The sequence below is a fragment of the Salmo trutta genome, chromosome 23 (genome assembly GCF_901001165.1).
Source record: "Salmo trutta chromosome 23, fSalTru1.1, whole genome shotgun sequence".
NCBI lineage: Eukaryota > Metazoa > Chordata > Actinopteri > Salmoniformes > Salmonidae > Salmo > Salmo trutta.
Window position 1 is genome coordinate 28762868 of NC_042979.1, and position 23329 is coordinate 28786196.

General features: G+C 45.3%; 1 protein-coding gene across 3 annotated transcripts in view; it reads right to left on the reverse strand.

The window, feature by feature from the left end:
• lhfpl2a (LHFPL tetraspan subfamily member 2a) overlaps positions 1–23329 on the reverse strand; it is a 75936-nt gene that overhangs the window by 38537 nt on the left and 14070 nt on the right. The window contains exons 1-2 of one of the 3 annotated variants that reach the window (XM_029709750.1): positions 21824–21863; positions 6568–6647 (exon numbers count right to left, since the gene is read on the reverse strand). The exons of 1 other annotated variant lie outside the window; for it this stretch is intronic. The gene's annotated coding sequence lies outside the window, so the exon portion shown is untranslated. Of the gene's footprint in view, positions 1–6567; positions 6648–21823; positions 21864–23329 lie in introns of those variants that run through there. One more of the 3 variants, XM_029709749.1, reaches the window with a different exon arrangement.

The following is a 23329-nucleotide window of genomic DNA, read 5'->3' on the forward strand; positions in this document are numbered from 1 at the left end:
GTACTCATATGAACAACTACCTCTGTGGAAGATACCAAGGTACATAAAAACATGCACGTGCACACACACACACACACCAAATACATAAAAACTGTTTCTGTGGTGCTCCTGGGGTGAACCACTGAAGAACCCACATCGATGTCATCGCAAAAAATCTCCCAGATAATAACTAAGACTAAAAAGATAACAACCTTTTGAACCTGATTGATAACATTTATCCCCTATAGAAACCTAAAGGCTGTATCTCTGATCCTGTACGCAGAGAGATCAGAGTCAGCACCAAAACAGGCTCCAGATAACAGGAAGATAACAGGAAGTGAACCCCTGACACCCTCTGAAACCTCCCTATCCTCTTCTCTCCTCCGTCCTCTCTGCCCAGGCCAGTGACAGTCAACGGTGATTATTGTGTTATTGTTTCAGAGGTTTTCCCCCTTTTAGATGACCTACCCAGGTGGTCCAGCCATGCAGGCCAGAGCAGTATCACTTACACCATGGTTTTCCCTCCATATTGGAAAAACATTGCCCCCCCCCAATCCTGCCAGTTCCACTTAATAAATAGACTGGATTGATCCTTCATGTGTGTGTGGGGGGGGGGGGGGGGGGGGGGGGGCGGACAATGAAAACAGCCCATGAGCTTATATACTCCCCAACGGCTGGAGTACATTAGGCTACAATATGTTTTGGCCAGTGATGTAGTGGTAAAAAAAATAGGTGGGTAAACGCTGATCGCCATTCACAGTGAATAAAGTAAAGTTTCCCACACTGTCAATGCATTTTTCGGCATAGGTGTGTAAATGTATGCGCAAAATAAAAAAAAGGGGCTTAAACTGTTTACCCTGCACTACACTAGTTTTGGCCTGAGTACTGGGGTTATGAGCCCCTAGCATATGTAACGCTTACATGGTGAGTAACCTTACCTGAGACCTGAAGACCCCTAAACTAATGTCTCCTCAGGTTTAGTTCAGAGGGCTAACACAGTCTTGTGGCACTCAGACAACTTGGGTTCAAAATCCAGTGGGTCATATCAGCTGACACCTGCTTACAGTAGGACAATAGGACCTTGGGGACAAGACTGTCATTGCACCAGGTCAAGACAGGTGCAAGGAACCCAATACAATACCAACAAAGACAGGAAACTATGACTCTCGTTGTTTGAGAGGACAACGTTAGCTACACGGTCAGGTATTATTATGCAACAGGTATTATTATTTCTCCTAATCTGATTTGTTCTAAATACAATGGAAAAGCAGCATGTGGCAGGTTATGCAAGTTATGTATGTTAAGTTTTAGAATGAATGTCACACATTTTCCTGAGAGGAATATCTCCTACTATTTCCTGAGTACTTTATTATTTTGCACTTTGGGTTTCGTCCCGCTTTTATATATATAGTGCTTTAATAAACTCAGTAGTTCTAAACCTGTGACTGCCTCTTGCCTACTCCTCTCTACACTTGTGACACAATGACCGACCCTAGAGAATAGGAAGCAGCAGGACATCCCGACCTCTCTGCTATAGGAGTGCAGCTCCCCCACCACGACTCGTGCCTGGAGCACCTCGGGTTAGCCAAGGACGAGGTGCTGGGGACCGTACGCCAGCTGCAGGCTCCACCATCACCTTCCCAGCTCCCCGCGGTCGTTCCAGCCACCCCACCACCATCTACATCACCTAGTCAGATCAGAAACATTCACCTGCCCCTCCCGGAGCAGTTAGACGGGACCCCAGCTCACTGTAGGGAGTTTCTCCTGCAGTGTGACCTCCTCCTTGCCCGTCATGCTGGGACTGCCTCCGAGAGGGACAAGATGGCCTTGGTGATCTCGGTGCTGACAGGCTGGGCTCAGGAGTGGGCGCACACCATCTGGGAGAGGGACGGACCAGAAGTGCAGTCCTATGAGCACTATATCCAACTCTTCCATGCCGTATTCGACTACCCTACAGAGGACCGAGAGGGAGGAGAGCGTCTCCTCCGTCTATGCCAGGGATCCAGTGTCTCAGACAGTGTCTGAGTACGCTCTGGATTTCCAGACGGTGGCTGTGTCCACAGGCTGGAACGACTAGGCCCTGTTGATGGTTTTCCGCAGTGGACTACAGGCGGACGTCCAGACCTCACGCTGGACCAGCTCATCGCCATGGCTATCCGCCTGGATAATTTCCTGCTTGCCTGTCGTTGCCCATCCTGGGGGTTCGGGTCTCTCCCAGAAACCTCCAGCGAGACTGAGCCCATGGAGGTGGGCACGACGCACCTTCCTCCAGAGGAACGTCAACACCGCCGTCAACAGGGTCTCTGCTCCTTTTGCGGGGAGTCAGACTACCCCTGGAACACCTGTCCCAGAAGGAGAATCAGGCGAGGAAGCGACAGGCCGAGGAGCGCTCCTGCACCTTCACAAGTAGGCATGGATGTGCCTTGCTCCTCTCTATCCACCCAGCCCGTCCTCCTTCCTGTCACCTTCCCGGACTATCCTGGCCCCCCACTGAGTCCTGCCCTAGTGGACTCAGGTTCTGTAGGCAATTTCCTAGACCGGTCAGTGGCCTTATCATTACGCCTTCCTCTAGTCCCTTTAAAACCCCCTATCCCAGTCCATGCCCTAGACAACCGTCCCCTAGGAACAGGACTGGTGTGCCAGACCTCGATTCCCATTTCGCTCACAGTTGCTCACAACCACCATGAATGTATCACTTTCCTCATCTTAGACTCTCCTGCGTGGAGAGTCTCCGTGCACTCAAGGAACGTTTTATGAATGCACTTGTTCTGGCTCATCCTGACCCGTCTCTGCCCTTCATCGTGGAGGTGGACGCCTCCGAGGTTGGAGTAGGGGCTGTTCTCTCCCAACGCAGTGGGTCCCACCTAAACTCCATCCATGCGCCTTCTACTCACGGAAGCTGTCTCCCACGGAGCGGAACAACGACGTGGGAGATCGTGAGTTGCTGGCCGTCAAGAAAGCGCTGAAAACATGACGGCACTGGCTGGAGGGTGCTCAACACCCATTCCTTGTTTGGACGGACCACCGGAACCTAGAGTATATTCGAGCAGCGAAGAGACTGAACTCGCGTCAGGCCAGGTGGGCCCTATTCTTCGCCAGGTTTGACTTTACCCTCTCCTACCGGAAGGGATCTAAGAACGTCAAGGCCGATGCGTTGTCCCGGGTGCATGACACAGAGGATCGGAGGGAGAAAGTGACACCCATTATTCCCCTGTCCCGCATTGTGGACGTCCGTCGGACATCCGTTGAGCCCTGCGACAGGAGCCTTCACCTGCCCACTGTCCCGAGGGGCGTACCTACGTTCCCTCTGATGTGCGGGACCGTCTCCTCCCCTGGGCACACACAGCACCTGTGTCGGGGCAGCCGGGTATAGCCCGTACTATCGACTGTCTCTCCGCCAAGTACTGGTGGCCCACCTTGGACCCCGGGACATCCGGGTTTAAGTCTCTTCCTGCTCCACCTGCGCACAGAGCAATACACAGAGACACATGGCAAACTATGGCAAACTCCACCCACTATGGCAAACTCCACCCGCTGCCGGTTCCACAACGACCCTGGTCCCATCTCTCCATGGACTTTGTCACAGACCTTCCCCCCTCAGATGGTCACACCACCATCCTGGTCGTTGTGGACCAGTTTTCCAAAGCCTGTTGTTTGATTCTTCTGCCTGGTCTCCCTACGGCCATGCAGACCGCAGAGGCTCCCTTTTCTCATGTCTTCCGGCACTACGGGATCCCGGAGGACATCGTGTCTGACCGTGGTCCTTAGTTCACCTCTCATGTCTGGAAGGCCTTCATGGAGGGGGTCATGGTCAGTCTCACCTCCGGGTACCGTCCCCAATCAAATGGGCAGATGGAAAGGGTAAATCAGCAACTGGGTAGGTAACTTCGTAGTTACTGTCAGGACCGGCCGGGGGAGTGGGCTGAGTTTCTGATTTTGACAGAATACGCACAAAACTCCCTCCGTCACACCTTCACTTACATCACACCCTTTCAGTGTGTTCTAGGCTATCAGCTGACCCAGGCACCAGAGTATGATCGAGGCTCCTGCGGTGGTCGATTGGTTCCAGCGTGCAGAGGAGGTATGGAACACAGCGCACACCCGTCTCCAATGCGTCGTTCTTCAGCAGAAGGCGCAGGCCGATCATCACCGCAGTGTGGCCCCGGTCTTTCACCCCAGTGACAGGGTCTGGCTTTCTATGAAGGACCTGCCCCTCCGCCTGCCCTGCCGGAAGCTAAGCCCGCAGTTTGTGGGGCCATTCAAAGTCCTGAGGAGAGTCATTGAGGTGACGTACAGATTACAGCTCCCCGTCAATTACCGTATCTCACCCTCATTTCATGTATCTCTCCTCAGGCCAGTGGCAGCTGGACCCTTGGCTAGTGCTGGATCCCACGACGCACCTCCCCCTCCCTTGGACATCGAGGGGGCACCGGCTTACTCCGTCCCCAGCCTGTTGGACTCACGGCGCCGTGGGGGGTCTCTCCAGTACCTGATCGACTGGGAGGGTACGGCCCCGAAGAGCGGTGCTGGGTTCCGGCGCGGGACGTCCTGGACCGTTTTCTCATTCGGGACTTCCACAGGCGTCATCCCGACCGAACCGCACCGCGTCTCCATGGTCGTCCCCAAGGTCGGCAGAGCACCGCTGCTGGAGCAGCGCCTCAGGGGGGTACTGTCACACCAGCCTTTGCTTTGGCTCCCCTCCTGTCCAGCTCAGGCATTTGGCGTCGCTCACCTTCTAGCTGCTGCCGGACCTGCTTCTGGCAAACGCCCTTCACTCATCAACCCCAGACTTGTCTCGTCTTTGGGTTTCATCTCGCTTATTTAAATATATATACACACAATGCTGTAAAGTAAGAATGCTTTCAAAAATAGACATGTTAATAGTTTATATCTATCAATTAACAAAATGCAAAGTGAGTGAACAGAAGAAAAATCGACATCAAATCAATATTTGGTGTGACCACCCTTTGTCTTCAAAACAGCATCAATTCTTCTAGGTACACTTGCACACAGTTTTTGAAGGAACTCAGCGGGTAGGTTGCCCAAACATCTTGGAGAACTAACCACAGTTCTTCTGTGGATTTAGGGAGCCTCAGGTGCTTCTCTCTTTTCTCATGTAATCCCAGACAGACTCGATGATGTTGAGATCAGGACTCTGTGGGGGCCATACCATCACTTCCAGGATTTCTTGTTCTTTACGCTGAAGACAGTTCTTAATGACTTTCGCTGTATGTTTGGGGTCATTGTCATGCTGCAGAATAAATCTGGGGCCAATCAGATGCCTCCCTGATGGTATTGCATGATGGATAAGTATCTGCCTGTACTTCTCAGCATTGAGCAGACCATTAATTCTGACTAAATCCCCAACTCCATTTGTAGAAATTCAGCCCCAAATTTGCAAGGAACCTCCACCATGTTTCACTGTTGCCTGCAGACACTCATTTGTGTACCGCTCTCCAGCCCTTCGGCAAACTTCTGCAACAACCAAATATTTCAAATTTTGACTCATCAGTCCAGAGCACCTGCTGCCATTTTTCTACACCCCAGTTCCTGTGTTTTCGTGCATAGTTGAGTCGGTTGGCCTTGTGTCCACGTTAGAGGCATGGATTTTTGGCTGCAAGTCTTCCATGAAGGCCACTTCTGACCAGACTTCTCCGGACAGTAGATGGGTGTACCAGGGTCCCACTGTTTTCTGCCAATTCTGAGCTGATGGCACTGTTCTGATTGCAAAGGGAAGTAAGAATGATGTGTCTTTCATCTGCTGCAGTAAGTTTCCTTGGCCGACCACTGCATCTACGGTCCTCAACGTTGCCCGTTTCTTTGTGCTTCTTCAAAAGAGCTTGGACAGCACATCTGGAAATCCCTGTCTGCCTTGACATTTCTGCCTGGGAGAGACCCTGCTGATGCAGTAGACACCTTGTGTCTTATTGCTGTGCTCAGTCTTGTCATGATGTATGAATTTTGACAGTAAACTGTCTTCAGCAACCTCACCTTGTTAACAGAGTTTGGCTGTTCCTCACCCAGTTTTATTCCTCCTACACAGCTGTTTCTGTTTCAGTTAATGATTGTGTTTCAAACTACATATTGAATTGATGATCATTAGCACCTGTTTGGTATAATTGTTTAATCATACACCTGACTATATGCCAACAAAATCCCTGACTTTGTGCAAGTGTACCTAGAAGAATTGATGCTGTTATGAAGGCAAAGGGTGGTCACACCATTGTTCTTCTGTTCACTCACTTTGCATTTAGTTAATTGATAAATATAGTCTATTAACAGGTCTATTTTTGAAAGCATTTTTATTTTACAGCACTTTTTCACACCTGCCTGAAACTTTTGCACAGTACTGTATATATATATATATATATATATATATATATATATGTATATGTATGTATATATATATATAAACTCAGTAGTTCTAAACCTGCAACTACCTCCTGCCTACTCCTCTCTACACTTGTGACAATGAAGTTCTCCATGAGGTCAATAAATCTATTTTGGAATCGGAATCAGATTCAGAATTCTTTCACATCTACTGTTCTGCATGTTTTTGACCATGCTGTGTATACTGAATGTACTAACCTTTTGTGTGGATTCTTGAAGAAGAGTCCGAGACAAACGGTCCCCTTCAGGCCTGGTTACACAAGTCTTCTCTTCAGGATCTGTAGAGGCAACAGAGATTATGGATTATAGAGAATAACACACAAACACATACATGCATACATGCACACACACACACCAAGTGTTTTGTCCCATCCAGTCCCATGTATATATATATAGTTTTCTTCGTATATATTTCGTATATATTTTTAATCTCAATAACCATCTACGGACTGAACATACTCTCCTGCAACCCGCCTCACCCAATGTGGTACGGATCTGCTATTTGTTATACTTTAGAACCGGAACCCTTACCAGAAGCTAGCCAGCGAACTAGCCACTGCTAGCGGTCATCACCGTTAACTCGGACATCAGCCAGCCTCAGCCCGGTCAAGTTCTGCCAGTCTGCGCAGTGCGATATCAACCCAGAGCATATCGGACTGCTTTTTCTCTACCACATCTCCGGATTCCTACCGCAAGCTCTGAACCTTTACACCGGATCATCGCAGCTAGCTAGATGCTATCCGAGTAGCTACTCCTGGATAACGTCTCTGTCCCGAAGCCAGCACCAATTAGTCTGGAGCTAGCCTCGAGCTAGGCCCATTTCCCGGCTAGCCGAAGAGGTCCATCAGCCAATTCTTGGGCTACAATACCTCATTTGCCAATTGGCCTGGACCCTTTACAGCCGACACGGAGCCCCGCCAATCCATCACGACTGGTCTGCCGACGTAACAGTCTGAGGTGGTTTCAACAGGCTCTTCCGTTGCAACCTCCCCCGGAGGCCCATCTGCTCGCCCCGGCCCGCTAGCTGTCTGAATCGCCATGTCTCGCCATGTCTCCAGCTTGCCTAGTGCAGTAGCACTACTGAATTGGCTCCCTGACTCATCTATTGCTATTCACTGGACCCTATGATCACTCGGCTACAGATGCTTCTCCCTAAAGTCAATATGCCTTGTTTATTGCTGTTTTGGTTAGTGACTGTAGAGCCTCCAGCCCTGCCCAATATGCCTTAAATAGCCCAGAAATCTGCTCCTCTGTTCCGAACGCACTAGATGACCAGTTCTTATAGCCTTTAGCCGTACCCTTATCCTACTCCTCCTCTGTTCCTCTGGTGATGTAGAGGCTAACCCAGGCCCTGCAGCCCCCTGCACCACTCCCATTCCCCAGGCACTCTCATTTGTTGACTTCTGTAACTGTAAAGGCCTTGTTTTCATTCATGTTAACATTACAAGTCTCCTCCCTAAGTTTGTTTTATTCACTGCTTTAGCACACTCTGCCAACCCGGATGTCCTAGCCGTGTCTGAATCCTGGCTTAGGAAGGCCACAAAAATCCTGAAATTTCCATCCCTAACTATAACATTTTCCCACAAGATAGAACTGCCAAAGGTGGTGGAGTTGCAATCTACTGCAGAGATAGCCTGCAGAGTTCTGTCATACTATCTAGGTCTGTGCCCAAACAATTCGAGCTACTTTTAAAAATCCACCTTTCCAGAAACAAGTCTCTCACCGTTGCCGCTTGCTATAGACCCCATTCAGCCCCCGGCTGTGCCACATGTGAATTGATTGCCCCCATCTATCTCCAGAGTTTGTGCTGTTAGTTGACCTAAAATGGGACATGCTTAACACCTCGGCCATCCTACAATCTAAGCTTGATGCCCTCAATCTCACACAAATGATCAAGGAACTTACCAGGTACAACCCCAAATCCGTAACCATGGGCACCCTCTTAGATATCATCCTGACCAACCTGCCCTCTAAATACCCCTCTGCTGTCTTCAACCAGGATCTCAGCGATCACTGCCTCATTGCCTGCGTGCGTAATGTGTCCGCAGTCTAACGACCACCCCTCATCACTGTCAAACTCTCCCTAAAACACTTCAGCGAGCAGGCCTTTCTAATCGACCTGGACGGGTATCCTGGAAGGATATTGACCTCATCCCGTCAGTAGAGGATGCCTGGTTGCTCTTTAAAAGTGCTTTCCCCACCATCTTAAATAAGCATGCCCCATTCAAAAAATGTAGAACTAAGAACAGATATAGCCCTTGGTTCACCCCAGACTTGACTGCCCTTGACCAGCACAAAAACATCCTGTGGTGTTCTGCATTAGCATCGAACGAATAGCCCCCGCGATACGCAACTTTTCAGGGAAGTCAGGAACCAATATACTCAGTCAGTTAGGAAAGCTAAGGCTAGCTTTTTCAAACAGAAATTTGCATCCTGTAGCACTAGTTCCAAATGGTTTTGGGACACTAAAGTCCATGGAGAATAAGAGCACCTCCTCCCAGCTGCCCACTGCACTGAGGCTAGGAAACACTGTCACCACCGATAAATCTACGATAATCGCTAATTTCAATAAGCATTTTTCTACGGCTGGCCCTGCTTCTCCTTCACCCAAATCCAGACAGCTGATGTTCTGAAAGAGCTGCAAAATCTGGATCCCTACAAATCAGCTGGGCTAGACAATCTGGACCCTCTCTTTCTAAAATGATACACAAAAATTGTTGCAACCCCATTACTAGCCGATTGGAAAGCTGCCGCAGTCATCCCCCTCTTCAAAGGGGGAGACACTCTAGACCCAAACTGTTATAGACCTATATACATCCTACCCTGCCTTTCAAAAATCTTCGAAAGCCAAGTTAACAAACAGATCACCAACCATTTCGAATCCCACTGTACTTTCTCCGCTATGCAATCTGGTTTCCGAGCTGGTCATGGGTGCTCCTCAGCCACACTCAACGTCCGAAACGATATCTTAAACGGCATCAATAAAAGACAGTACTGTGCAGACGTCTTCATCGACCTGGCCAAGGTCATTCAACTCTGTCAATCACCGCATTCTTATCGGCAGACTCAATAGCTTTGGTTTCTCAAATGACTTCCTCGCCTGGTTCACCAACTACTTCTCAGATAGAGTTCAGTGTGTCAAATCGAAGGGCCTGTTGTCCGGATCTCTGGCAGTCTCTATAGGGGTGCCACAGGGTTCAATTCTCGGGATGACTCTTTTCTCTGTATAAATCAATGATGTCGCTCTTGCTGCTGGTGATTCTCTGATCCACTTCTACGCAGACGACACCATTCTGTATACTTCTGGCCCTTCTTTGGACTCTGTGTTAACAAACCTCCAAATGAGCTTCAATGCCATACAACTCTCCTTCCGTGGCCTCCAACTGCTTTTAAATGCAAGTAAAACTAAGTGCATGCTCTTCAACCGATTGCTGCCCGCACCTGCCCGCCTGACTAGCATCACTACTCTGGACGGTTCTAACTTAGAATATGTGGACAACTACAAATACCTAGGTGTCTGGTTAGACTGTAAACTCTCCTTCCAGACTCACATTAAGCATCTCCAATCCAAAATTAAATCTAGAATCGGGTTCCTATTTCGCAAACAAAGCATCCTTCACTCATACCCTCATAAAACCGACTATCCTACCGATCCTCCACTTCGGTGATGTCTTTTACAAAATGGCCTCCAATACTCTATTCAGCAAACTGGATGTTGTCTATCACAGTGCCCTCCGTTTTTTCACCAAAGCCCCATATACTATCCACCATTGCGTTTGTAGTCTCTCGTTGGCTGGCCCTCACTACATATTCATCGCCAAACCCACTGGCTTCAGATCATCTAGAAGTCTTTGCTAGGTAAAGCCCCACCTTATCGCAGCTCACTGGTCACCATAGCAACACCCACCCGTAGCACGCGCTCCAACAGGTATATTTCACTGGTCACCCCCAAAGCCAACACTTCCTTTGGCCGCCTTTCCTTCTAGTTTTCTGCTGCCAATGACTGGAACGAACTACAAAAATCACTGAAGCTGGAGTCTTATATCTCCTTCTCTAACTTTAAGTATCAGCTGTCAGAGCAGCTTACCGATCACTGTACCTGTACTCAGCCAATCTGTAAATAGCCCATCCAACCAACTACCTCATCCACATATTGTTATTTATTCTCTTGCTCTTTTGCACCCCAGTATCTCTACTTGCATATCATCATCTGCACATCTATCACTCCAGTGTTAATGCTAAATTGTAATTATTTTGCCTCTATTGCCTATTTATTGCCTTACCTCCCTGCTCTTCTACATTTGCACACACTGTACATAGATTTTTATATTGTGTTATTGACTGTACGTCTGTTTATGTGTAACTCGGTGTTGTTGTTTTTGTCGCACTGCTTTGCTTTATCTTGGCCATGTCGCAGTTGTAAATGAGAACTTGTTCTCAACTGGCCTACCTGGTTAAATAAAGGTAAATTAAAAATAAAAACTCCCTTATTTTCCCTAATCAGCAGCAAGATTGTGTAATATAGGTTATGCTAGAAATATTAGCGTAAGGTTATGCACGGGAAGTTTGTGGACTGTGTGCTGAGCATTAGCTCTACTGTTCAGGGGAGAAGGACTAAATTAGAAGGAGGAATCCTTGGGGTTGTTTCAAGGGTTGCTCTGCACTTTTAGGTTGTTCACACACCTTAGTTCCAGATGCACAGAGTAAAAAATCATAACAAAATCCAGGGAGATGTATATCTTCACTAACACAGTGTTTCTGTTTGCTTTTTCAGGTTGGTGCTGAAACAGGGGGATGAATAGCTAGCTGCATTAATAGCTTCCTCCAATCTCTGAATGTGAAGACATTACCAATAAACTCTGTTAAGGGCTGGTTCCTCCGCCTAACCTCCGCCTAACATCTGACTTAAGAGAACACTTCTGTATTCGGTCATCAGCTATAGAATGGAAGATCACTACTTAATAGGCAGTTCAATAATCAATACCCTGCAATAAAAGTCTCACTGGCTACAGTATATCATGATCTCAGCTTCCGGAGGAAAAGGAACAACTCACAAAGAAATGTTTTTCTATAGTTATTTTTGGGGATCCAGCTGCTCTGGTGATAACATCTGACCAACAACAGCTTTCAGCCAATCAGATCTCCTTTCCCTCTGGGTTATCAAAGTTACCAGAGGTTCTCACCAGCTGTCAGGTGGATCACATGACACCTGCTGGGCCCTGGGCTTCTAGAACACCCTCTCACCATTTTCAGTTTGAAAATAAAGTGCAATGCTCCCCTTAAACTCAGATTTACTGAAGCAAAGTAAGGTCAGTCAGTTTCCTAGCCAATCCTCGTCAGTCCTTCAACAACCCTACTGGCACCACCTCCACCCATAGTCATCTATGCCAAGAAGAGTGGGAGACCGCATGTTCTTACCATCATATTGTAATGTCCAGTCAGCTGGGCTGATACAGTTATGACGTTCAGCAACTCAGGGTGGGTTTGGCAGGGTGTTTACACACACACTTCACTCGTCTGCTCTAAAGGCATTCTAGGTTTCCTTTGTGTGTGTGTGTGTGTGTGTGTAAGTGTGTGTGTGCATTAGGGCTGTCCCTGACTAAAGAATATCTAAAAAAAGAGTAATGTGTATTTTTCCATATATAGACACATCCTATGTGTTTTAATCAAATCAAATATATCCACTGAGCTTGTCTGATGCTTTTAAGCAAACTGTTTGATGAAATAATTAAGACACAAAAATGAGTAGAGGGAGTCCGACCGCAATTGATTTGATTGTGCCTGGCTCAGATTTGCTGCGCTGTGTTAAAAAAAAGGCAGTGAGTGACTGTGTGACTAGCATCCGTTGTCTCGCTCTCCTCCCTGTTGCAGCGACCACCATGAACATTAACAGTGTGTTTCGTGCTGTCTGCTTTGCTGAAGCTGCAACATAACTTCAGCCATTTCAGACGGAAAAGTTATGTTACTGAAACCTCTAATTTGTTTAGGAAAAAGATCCCCTGTTCCCTCAACTCTTACTCTCTTTACGTGACACATGTATGCATCACATGCACCTGACCAACAGGGCCTGAACTATAGCATATCATAATCACATCAATACATTTGTTATAACAAACTCTGAACACGGTAACACGTGACAGCAAAATGGATACAGAGGACGTGACAAATAAACTCGAAACTGGGTAATATTTACTGTTTGCACAGGAGGTAAAGGGGAAGTCAGATGTGTGGAATAAATTACTGGAGATCAAGACAAAGAAGGTATGGAGCAAGCGCTACGTGCATATTACAGTGCATTCGGAAAGTATTCAGACCCCTTTACTTTTTCCACATGTGTGTTACGTTACAGCCTTATTCTAAAATGGATTAAATCCTTTTTTCCCCTCATCAATCTACACACAATACAGCATAATTACAAAGCAAAAACACGTTTTAATAGATTTTTGCAAATTTGTAAAAAATGTAAAACTAAAATATCACAATTACATAAGTATTCAGACCCTTTACTCAGTACTATGACGCTACAAGCTTGGCAATGTGGGGAGTTTCTCCCATTGTCCTCTGCAGATCCTCTCAAGCTCTGTCAGGTTGGATGGGGAGCGTTGCCGCACAGCTATATTCAGGTCTCTCCAGAGATGTTCAATTGGGTTCAAGTCCGGGCTCTGGCTGGGCCACTCAAGGACATTCAGTGACTTGTCCCTAAGCCACTCCTGAGTTATCTTGGCTGTGTGATTAGGGTCATTGGAAGGTGAACCTTCGCTCCAGTCTGAGGTCCTAAGTGCTCTGGAGCAGGTTTTCATCAAGGATCTCTGGGAGACTAGTCGATTCTGACTAGTCTCCCAGTCCCTGCCGCTGAAAAACATTTCCACAGCATGATGCTGCCACCACCATGCTTCACCGTAGAGATGGTGCCAGGTTTCCTCCAGACGTGACGCTTGGCATTCAGGCAAACGAGTTCAATCTTGGTTTCATCAAACCAGAGAATCTTGTTTCTCACGGTCTGCGTCCTCCAAGTGGGCTGTCATGTGCCTTTTACTGAGGAGTGGCTTCCGTCTGGCCACTCTACCATAAAGGCCTGATTGGTGGAGTGCTGCAGAGATGGTTGTCCTTTTGGAAGGTTCTCCCATCTCCACAGAGGAACTCTGGAGCTCTGTCAGAGTGACTATAGGGTTATTGGTCACCTCCCTGACCAAGGCCCTTCTCCCCCGATTGCTCAGTTTGGCCGGACTGGCAGCTCTAGGAAGTCTTGGTGGTTCCAAACTTCTTCATTTAAGAATAATGGAGGCCACTGTGTTCTTGGGGACGTTCAATGCGTCAGACATTTTTTGGTACCCTTCCCCAGATCTGTGCCTCGACACAATTCTGTCTCGGAGCTCTACGGACAATTCCTTCGATCTCATGGCTTGGTTTTTGCTCTGACATGGACTGTCAACTGTGGAACCTTATATAGACATGTCTAATCAATTGAATTTACCACAGGTGGACACCGTTCAAGTTGTAGAAACATCTTAAGGATGATCAATGGAAACAGGATGCACCTGAACTCAATTTTGAGTCTTATAGCAAAGGGTCTGAATACTTATGTAAATAACGTATCAGTTTTTTATGTTTAATACATTTGCAAAAAAAAAAAATATATATGTATTGCTTTGTCATTATAGGGTATTGTGTGTAGATAGATGAGGATTTTTTGTATTTAATCAATTTTAGAATAATGCTGTAACGTATCAAAAAGTCAAGGGGTCTGAATATTTTCCCGAATGCACTGTATGTGTGCCAAACAGGTGCTGTTAGATTACAATATAATTGTTCTGACCATTTGGAACAATGTAAACAACACTAAATAAATGATGAGCGTACTTTTTTTTGTAAAGCCTTTATTACAGCAAAGATTAACAGTCACATTCATAAGTGAATGCAATTTCCGAAATGGAACGGTTTAGGCTTATTTATTGTTTACGCTAATTATTCAATGTTCACTTTGTTATTTTATTTTAAAACTAAAATGATTGATTGCATTTCACATCACATCGTGAATGACTCGTATGCTGTGTGATGACATGAACAAATAAATTATTGATTGATACAGTAGCCTATATAAGTATTGAAATATAGGCCTAAGTAAGTTTACAGCATCAGTGGCGTGTATTCATGGATACCAAGGGAAGCCAGGCTTCCCAATTTTTTAAATACAAGATTTAAAATAATAATAATAATAATAAAAACGTTTTTGTCTCTCTGTGTTTCATAATTTTCCTTCAATTCGCAAGAGGCTGAATGTATCTCACCGGAGAAAGCATCCGAGCGAGCGAAACAGCGCCCCTCTGTCTCTCTACGTGTAGACCAGCATCTATCTGATGCTGTCTGGTACAAAGAAGAATGACATTGTTGCCGCCCATAGCATTGAACGCAAGGGAAGCCAGCGAGCTCAGCGAGCTCAACTGTGAATGGTCCTGGCGCACCAAAATAAAGTGTCAAGGGAAGCCAGATTGGATTTGGCTTCCCTTGACAAATTGCATTGAGAGCATACGTCATTGACAGAAATGACTTGAATTGTTGCATCTTGTTTGTGTTGTTGTCCTCCAGTGGCTAGCTAGCTAGCTAAAATTGGCCCTTTCCTAAATTAGCTATCGATGGAGATAGGGATTTGGACTTGTGGTTTAACTTAATTCTCTGTGCTGGACAATGATTACAACATCAATGCTGATCGAACCATTAATGAATATGTTGTGCCCCTGGCCTGAGAGGATGGAAGTTCAGTATGTAACTAGATGTAGAAGGCTAATGTTAACTTGCTATCACTGCCCATGAAGTTAGGCTAGCGAGCAAGCATTTTAGCCAGGTAGCCTAGGACAACAAAAAATAAAAGTATGTACTGTATGACAGAGGGATAGACCGTTTCGTCAACATGGAAGAGAGGAGGATGGCATTGGTGTTTCTCTACAAGTAGGGTGAGTCAACATGCTTTTCTACTTGCACGAACACGCACACACACACCCACACACACACACACAGAAATCAGAATCATGGACAGCCACATCATATTTACATTATGTTGATTGGACTAAATTGTTTGTGGTATCTTTTAGTTGTCGCTGTATTAGGCTAAGCGGAGATGATTTGATGATGTTGAAATGTTGAAGTTGACATGGTGCTGAAATAGTGGAGGCAGCTCCTGTTTTCTTTGTGACTTGAGGTTAACTCACTGTTGTTCTAAATCAATAGTTGTTTAGTGGTCCAAAAATGTCAGAAACATTAACTTGCTTGACCATGCTGTAGGTCATGTAACTCTCTGTTACATGCAATATGCTTTGTGGACTTCACCGGTCGGAGGTTGGTATCCGTTTTTGTGATAAAACTGTAAGGACCGATGCTGGAGTAGAGAAGCAGGTACGGGGACTCAACATTTAATAAGGAACAGACATGGAACAAGACAGGAACAGCGTCAGCACATGGGTAACACAACGACATACGCAATTAATGCAGAAGCGGGGAACAGAGCTGTGGAACAGACAGATAAATGGAAGGAAATAACACAGGTGATTGAGTCCAGGTGAGTACAATGAATCGCTGATGCGCATGATGAGGGAAACAGGTGTGCGTAATGATGGTGGCAGGAGTGCGTAATGCAGGGCAGCCGAGGGAGAGCGGGAGCAGGCATGACAGTACCCCCACCTTCTAGGGGCGCCACCCGGCGTCTCACCTGGACTAGCCTGACGTGCCGGCCGAGGCATGTGCACTGGACTAGCTGGCTGGGGTTTAGAAGCCCGACGAACCAGCAGAGGCATAGGAACCTGGCGAACCGGCTGAGGCATGGGAGCCTGACGATCTGGTTGAGGCGTGGCAACCTGATGATCCCGCTGGGACGTGGGAGCCTGATGAGCCGGCTGAGGTGTAGACGCCTGGCGAGCCGGCTGAGCGGTAAAACCCTGACGATCCAGCAGAGGCCTGATGTGGGATGGGCACCTGCCGAGCCAACCGGGGCAAGGAATTTCTTGAGCCAGCTAGGGTGTGGAAGCCAACTAAGGCATCCCCGGTTCCATCAGCGGCGGCCCCCGGACTCGACGTCACCACCAACCAAAAAGCCAGCATTCTGTGAGAACCGACGCTGGGGTAGAGAAGCAGGTACGGGGAGTCAACATTTAATAAGGAACAGACATGGAACAAGACAGGAACAGCGTCAGCACACGGGTAACACAACGACATACGACAATTAATGCAGAAGCGGGGAACAGAGCTAGGGAACAGACAGATATATGGAAGGAAATAACACAGGTGATTGAGTCCAGGTGAGTGCAATGATTCACTGATGCGTGTGACAAGGGAAGCAGGTGTGTGTAATGCAGGGCTGCCTGGCGCCCTGGAGCGCCAGGGAGGGAGAGCGGGAGCAGGCATGACAAAAACAAAAGTGTGGTTGAATTGGTATTTCTTATTCTTATTGTCTTGGCCCTTAGGCCTATATATCATGGTCGCAAGGCATATGAATTAACAAATTATAGAGCAAACAACGCAATTATCACAACACATAGGTTGTTGTATGGCTTTTTTGGGTGGGGGGCTTTGCTTCCCCAATGATTTTACCCACGCACCGCTACTGTACGGTATTAAGACTAAACAGGATGTGCTCTTAGGCCTACAGCTCTATGGTGGTTATACAAGTCTGCTATACTAAGCCTACTAATGATAATGACATTACCTATTATTATATTCATGATCGTAATAATAATAATAACAATAAGAAGGAGATCAAGGAAAAAGGGTTATTATTATTATTTGAATTTTTCTGAACATTTGGAACAGTGTAAACGACACTAAATAAATGATAAATAATACCAGAGAGGCTGGTCAAATGAAAAAATGTGTAATGCCTTTATTACAACATAGAAAAGATTAAAAACAGACGAATTGGTGAAATTGTTGCATGAGGCTTGGTGTTCCCGGAATCAGTAGGCTATTAAACAAACACTAAAACAGGCAACAGAAGCAGGATCTGTCTTATTTATGTAGATATACACAACCATTGAAAAGCTTGGTGTCACTTAGAAATGTCCTTGTTTTTGAAAGAAAAGCACATTTTTTGTCCATTAAAATTACATCAAATTGATCAGAAATACAGTGTAGACATTGTTAATTTTGTAAATGACTATTGTAGCTGGAAACGGCAGATTTTTTATGGAATATCTATTTCAGTAGCATTGATTGTTTGGTCGATAGGCTGTTGGTCGACCGAGATTTCTTTAGTCGAGCAGTAGCAAAACATGTTTATTTTCTATAAAAATCATGGTGTACAAGACAACTGTCTTCGACTGATGGACTATGCCATCCCCATGGCCTTCGACTGATGGACTATGCCATCCCCACGGCCTTCGACTGATGGACTGTGCCATCCCCACGGCCTTCGACTGATGGACTGTGCCATCCCCACGTCCTCAACAATGGTTCCATCCACTCAGACAGGTGTGAATCAGACAGTTGTCTTGTACACCATGATTTTTATTTTAAAAAATCTAATATTTTGCGACTGCTCGACTAACGAAATCTTGGTCGACCAACAGCCTATCAACCAAACAATCGACCAGTGGACTAAATTGGGTCAGCTCTAGTGTGCCTGTGTCATTTCAGACAGACCTCAGTTGATTCCTAACAGTGTAGATTCTAAATTCATTGTGAATATTTTCCAACGACAGAGCTGAACACACAAGTTACATTAAATAACTCTGGTCTAGAGGGTTTTCTCCACTATTACAACCCCAGTTACACAGTCACACAGTCACTACAAGCTGATAGTTGTCCATAGAAGTGTGTGACTGTTTCTCAAATGACACCCTATTCCCTGTATAGTGAACTGTTCAAATGTAGTGCACTATAATATAGAACTGGAAATAAGGTGTCATTTGAGATTTCCTATTTATGTCCACTGTGGGGTCTTTTTTTTTCAGCAGTTAGGGGGTTCGGGGGAAGGGGTGGGGGGTTTGGGGAAGTGAAGTCAAGGGAGGGGGGTTGTGGGGGGCGACTGGGGAACTCTCTGGCCCTAAACGTTTCTCAAGCTGTGACTGAATGGCTGGATGATGGAAGCCAAGGTCAGCACTAATTCACACACACGCACACACACCACACCACACCACACCACAGACTAGCCTCACTGGGCTGTGTGTGTGTGTGTGTGTGTGTGTGTGTGTGTGTGTGTGTGTGTGTGTGTGTGTGTGTGTGTGTGTGTGTGTGTGTGTGTGCGTGCGTGCGTGCGTGCGTGTGTTTGATAGACCAAGGGGTGAGAGAGCAAGAGAAAGAGAAGGGCCCGAAAGGAGGAGGTAGGGAGACAAAGTAAGGGATCAAGATGTAGATTGGAGAAGGGGAAAAATAGAGAGCCAAATACCAGAACGACAAAGATTCCTCAGAAGATGCTTCCTGTATCATATCTCTCCATCTGTTGCACACTGGTCTTGGTCTCTCTCTCTCTCTCTCTCTCTCTCTCTCTCTCTCCCCTGCTCACTCTCTTCTTTGTGTATCAGATGAATGCTTACAGATGAATGCTTACAGATGAATATTTACAGATGAATGCTTACATTCATATCACTGAAGATATACAGTACCAGTCGAAAGTTCAAGGGTTGTTCTTATTTTAACTTTTTTCTACATTGTAGAATAATAGTGAAGACATCAAAACTATGAAATAACACATATGGAACTAAGTAGTAAGTATATTTTGTATTTGAAATTCTTCAAAGTAGCCACCTTTTCGTTGATGACAGCTTTGCACACACTTGGCATTCTCTCAACCAGCTTCACCTGGAATGATTTCTCAACATTCTTGAAGGAGTTCCCACATATACTGAGCACTTGTTGGCTGCTTTTCCTTCACTCTTCAGTCAAACTCATTCCAAAACATCTCAATTGGGTTGAGGTCGGGTGATTGTGGAGGCCAGGTCATCTGATGCAGCACTCCATTACTCTCTTTCTTGGTCAAATTGCCCTTACACAGCCTGGAGGTGTGTTGGGTCATTGTCCTGTTGAAAAACAAACAATAGTCCCACTAAGCGCAAACCAGATGGGATGGTGTATCGCTGCACAATGCTGTGTGCCTTGAATTCTACATAAATCACAGACAGTGTCACCAGCAAAGCACCCCCACACCATCACACTTCCTCCTCCATGCTTCACGGTGGGAACCACACATGCGGTGATCATCCATTCACCTACTCTGCTTCTCACAAAGACACGGAGGTTGGAACCAAAAATCTCAAATTGGACTCATCTAATGTCCATTGCTGCTGTTTCTTGGTCGAAGCAAGTCTCTTCTTCTTATTGGTGTCCTTTAGTAGTGGTTTCTTTGCAGCAATTTGACCATGAAGGCCTAATTCACACAGTGTCCTCTGAACAGTTGTTGTTGAGATGTGTCTGTTACTTGAACTCTGTGAAGCATTTATTTGGGCTGCAATTTCTGAGGCTGGTAACTCTAATGAACATGTCCTCTGCAGCAGAGGTAACTCTAGGTCTTCCTTTCCTTTGGCTGTCCTCATGAGAGCCAGTTTCATCATAGCGCTTGATGATTTTTCAGACTGCGCTTGATGATTGACTGAACTTCAAGTCTTAAAGTAATGATGGACTGTCATTTCGCTTTGCTTATTTGAGCTGTTCTTTCCATAATATGGACTTGGTCTTTTACCAAATAGGGCTATCTTCTGTATAGCACCCCTACCATGTTACAACACAACTGATTGGCTCAAACGCATTAAGAAGGAAAGATATTCCACTAATTAACTTTTTACAAGGCACAACTGTTAATTGAAATGCATTCACAACTGTTAATTGAAATGCATTCCAGGTGAGTACCTCATGAAGCTGGATGAGAGAATTTCAAGAGCGTGCAAAGCTGTCATCAACAAATCAAAAAAATGTTGGTTACTACATGATTTCATGTGTCTTATTTCATAGTTTTGATGTCTTTACTATTATTCTACAATGTAAAAATAGTAAAAATAAAGAAAAACCCATTAATGAGTAGGTGTGTCCAAACTGTTGACTGGTACTTTACATAAACTGTAAAGAATGTTTATCTACTTATCGCAATGACTGGAAGTCTATGGGTATCTGCTAGCAGTCATTGCGCTAACGCTAGTTAGCATTGGCTCGCGAAACTACCTCTAACTTCTTTCATATTGGACACAGAGACATACAAATGTGACGGACCGGCTCGATTTATCAAAATTGGATAAATGTTTTACATTGGATAAAGTAGAGACTCAGAGCTAGAAAATGGTATATCATACACTACAGTTGAGGAACAATGGGAAAGTAATTCTACTTTGTAACCCAACTTTTGAGAAAATGGACCTTGAATGTTTTGGTACACCTACTGGAGAGCTCTTCTTTGTCTACACCCATTCAGTATCGTTCACATCCTCTTAAGCCTTAGCCCCGCCCATCTCTTTAAGGATTCACATGTGAGGCCATATACTAAACCACCAAAAATTTCAAGACTAAAGGCTGGTTTTCTATGGTCATCCGAAATCAAAGTTGTTGTTGTCTTTATGAAAAAGAACAAACACAAAAACTACAGGCTGCATGACATCAGGAGCCTGGTGGTCCAAAATAGCGTAACTGGTGTATTTTAGCACCAATAAATCCACCCGTTTAAAAGTGAATGTAGTGTATGTCAATCTAGCAAACCAGGTAACTAAAAGCAACTTTCTAAACAATGTTTTGGTTCATTTGTAGCTTGTTAGCTAGCTAGCTAATGTTAAGTTATCTGGCTAGCCAGTTCAAATAATGACCATATCATATAGCTGACGTCTTAACTGTAACACATTTTTATTCATTATTACAGGAAAATAAACTCACAACAAGATCCTTATTTACAAGTTAATGGCGAGCCACTTACAGAAAATAGCTTACGGTTCTGAGTGCGATGAAATAAAAGCAGGGCATTCTATCGGAGAATTTTAGAACTTGGACACTGTCTCATTGGCCTAACGTTATATCCTGATTTGACTTTGGTGCAGGCCATGTTGTTCTTCACATTACCATCTCTGGTAAACACATACTATATCAAATAAAATCAAAGTGTATTTGTCACATGCACAGGATACAGAACGTGTAAACGGTACAGTGAAATGGTTACTTGCATAGTGGAGTCTTTTGTTTAGACATGTAGCTAGCTAGCTAAACAATGAACCATAATCATAACATTACTACCCTGCATAAATCTGTAGGTAGCAAACAAGCCAGGTTCAATTTTAGCTAGCTAGCTAACATTAGGCTATAACTAGCAATGCAAACGGCTCTGAGATATGAATAATATTACAACACAGATCATACACGTAATGTTATCTAGTGAGCCAGCCAGCTAACATTAGCTAGCTAGCTAACAGTATGCTTTAACTTGCAATGAAAATGACTTTCTGACAAAATGTGAAACGTATAATATCTGAAAATGTAGCTAGCTAGACTCTCTTACCTGTATACATGGATGAACGATTCTCCCTCTCTGTCACGGATGCCATGGTTGCCTTCGGTTCTCCAGAAAGTGGAGAGCAACACTTTTGCAGTTCTACTATGTGATATATTAAAACAAAAGATTAGAAAGGATTATCTACATATACTGACCAGCTCATGTTACAGACAGAAGTGTGCTACTTGGCAGCCCAATCCGAACTCATCTCTCGGCATATCCAACCCATCCATTATCTCAACGCATCCATTATCATGGCTAGTGGGAAGGTTCTTTTCTTTTTCCGTGGCTAAACCAAAAAGGCTCATAATTTTATTCGTATTTACAGATGGCATACAAGTTTATTATTTAGGCACATGAAAGTTCACATGTTCCAGAAGGCATTTCTGTCCAAAAATGATGTTTACGTTCAAATGCCTCTCCTGTGAAGTAGTGACGCACGCGTGACATACGCCTAGTTTCCTGAAACGAGTCACAAATGGTATCCACGAGTTCATCTACATCTGGGGAAGTAGATAAATGGCCTCATTGCCAAAATCCCGAAGTATCCCTTTAACACATGGAACATTTAGGGGTTGTGAAAAATATGTTGCTATTTGCGATATTTGTGAAATGCTCTTTAAATAAAGTTTGATTTCATTTCATTATTCTGAATCCACTCTATGAGAAACACCTACAGACATCGATGGGACAGTCACAGTAAGTTAGCATGTTAAACCACACTTCCACACACAAGCACAGACAGGTATACACTGTATATAAGAGAAATGCAGAGACGACAAACACAAACAATTATATTTCTGCAGAATAATAACCAAGCTATCCCTGGTCAGTTCTGTTATGTTTTGTTTCCACTCTGCAGGCCAGCTTTTTTACATTGAACACACATTTTGTTTGGAGATCAACATGAAGACCAGAGGATACCAGAGACTTTCAGAGCCTTTCCAGGAGCTCTTCAAAGAGACAATCAGAGGAAAAGGAAAAACCTTTGGGTTTGTGGTGCTGCTGCAGTTTCCGTTTTCGTATCAGAGCTATCCAGCTGCCTCAGAGAGAGAGAGAGAGAAAGAAAGTGGGACTGAGGCTATATCACTCTTTGCTCCTACCTCAGGATGTGTGCTTTATATTAGGACTGCTCTACAGGAAAACATATACTTAATATTACTGGTCAATTGTACACAGTGTCCAACCGAAATTTGATTTCCGCTTTTAACCAAACCCCTCCGAAAGACACACATACATGTTTGGGAGAGGTGCAGGGGGCTGCCACACTGGGCACCCGGGGAGCTGTTGTTGTGGGGGGTTAAGTGCCTTGCTCAGGGACACAACAGCAGGCAATGACATCTAGGATTTGATACCAGCAACCTTTGCCAACAGATTTTTCCAGTCGGACCCAGGATTCAAACTGGCAACACTCCAGTTGCTGGCTCACCTCTCTAACCGCTAGTCTACCTGCCGCCTATACTGTCACTAAGTCACAGTCTCAACCGAGCAGCAAAAACAGAGGAACAAACC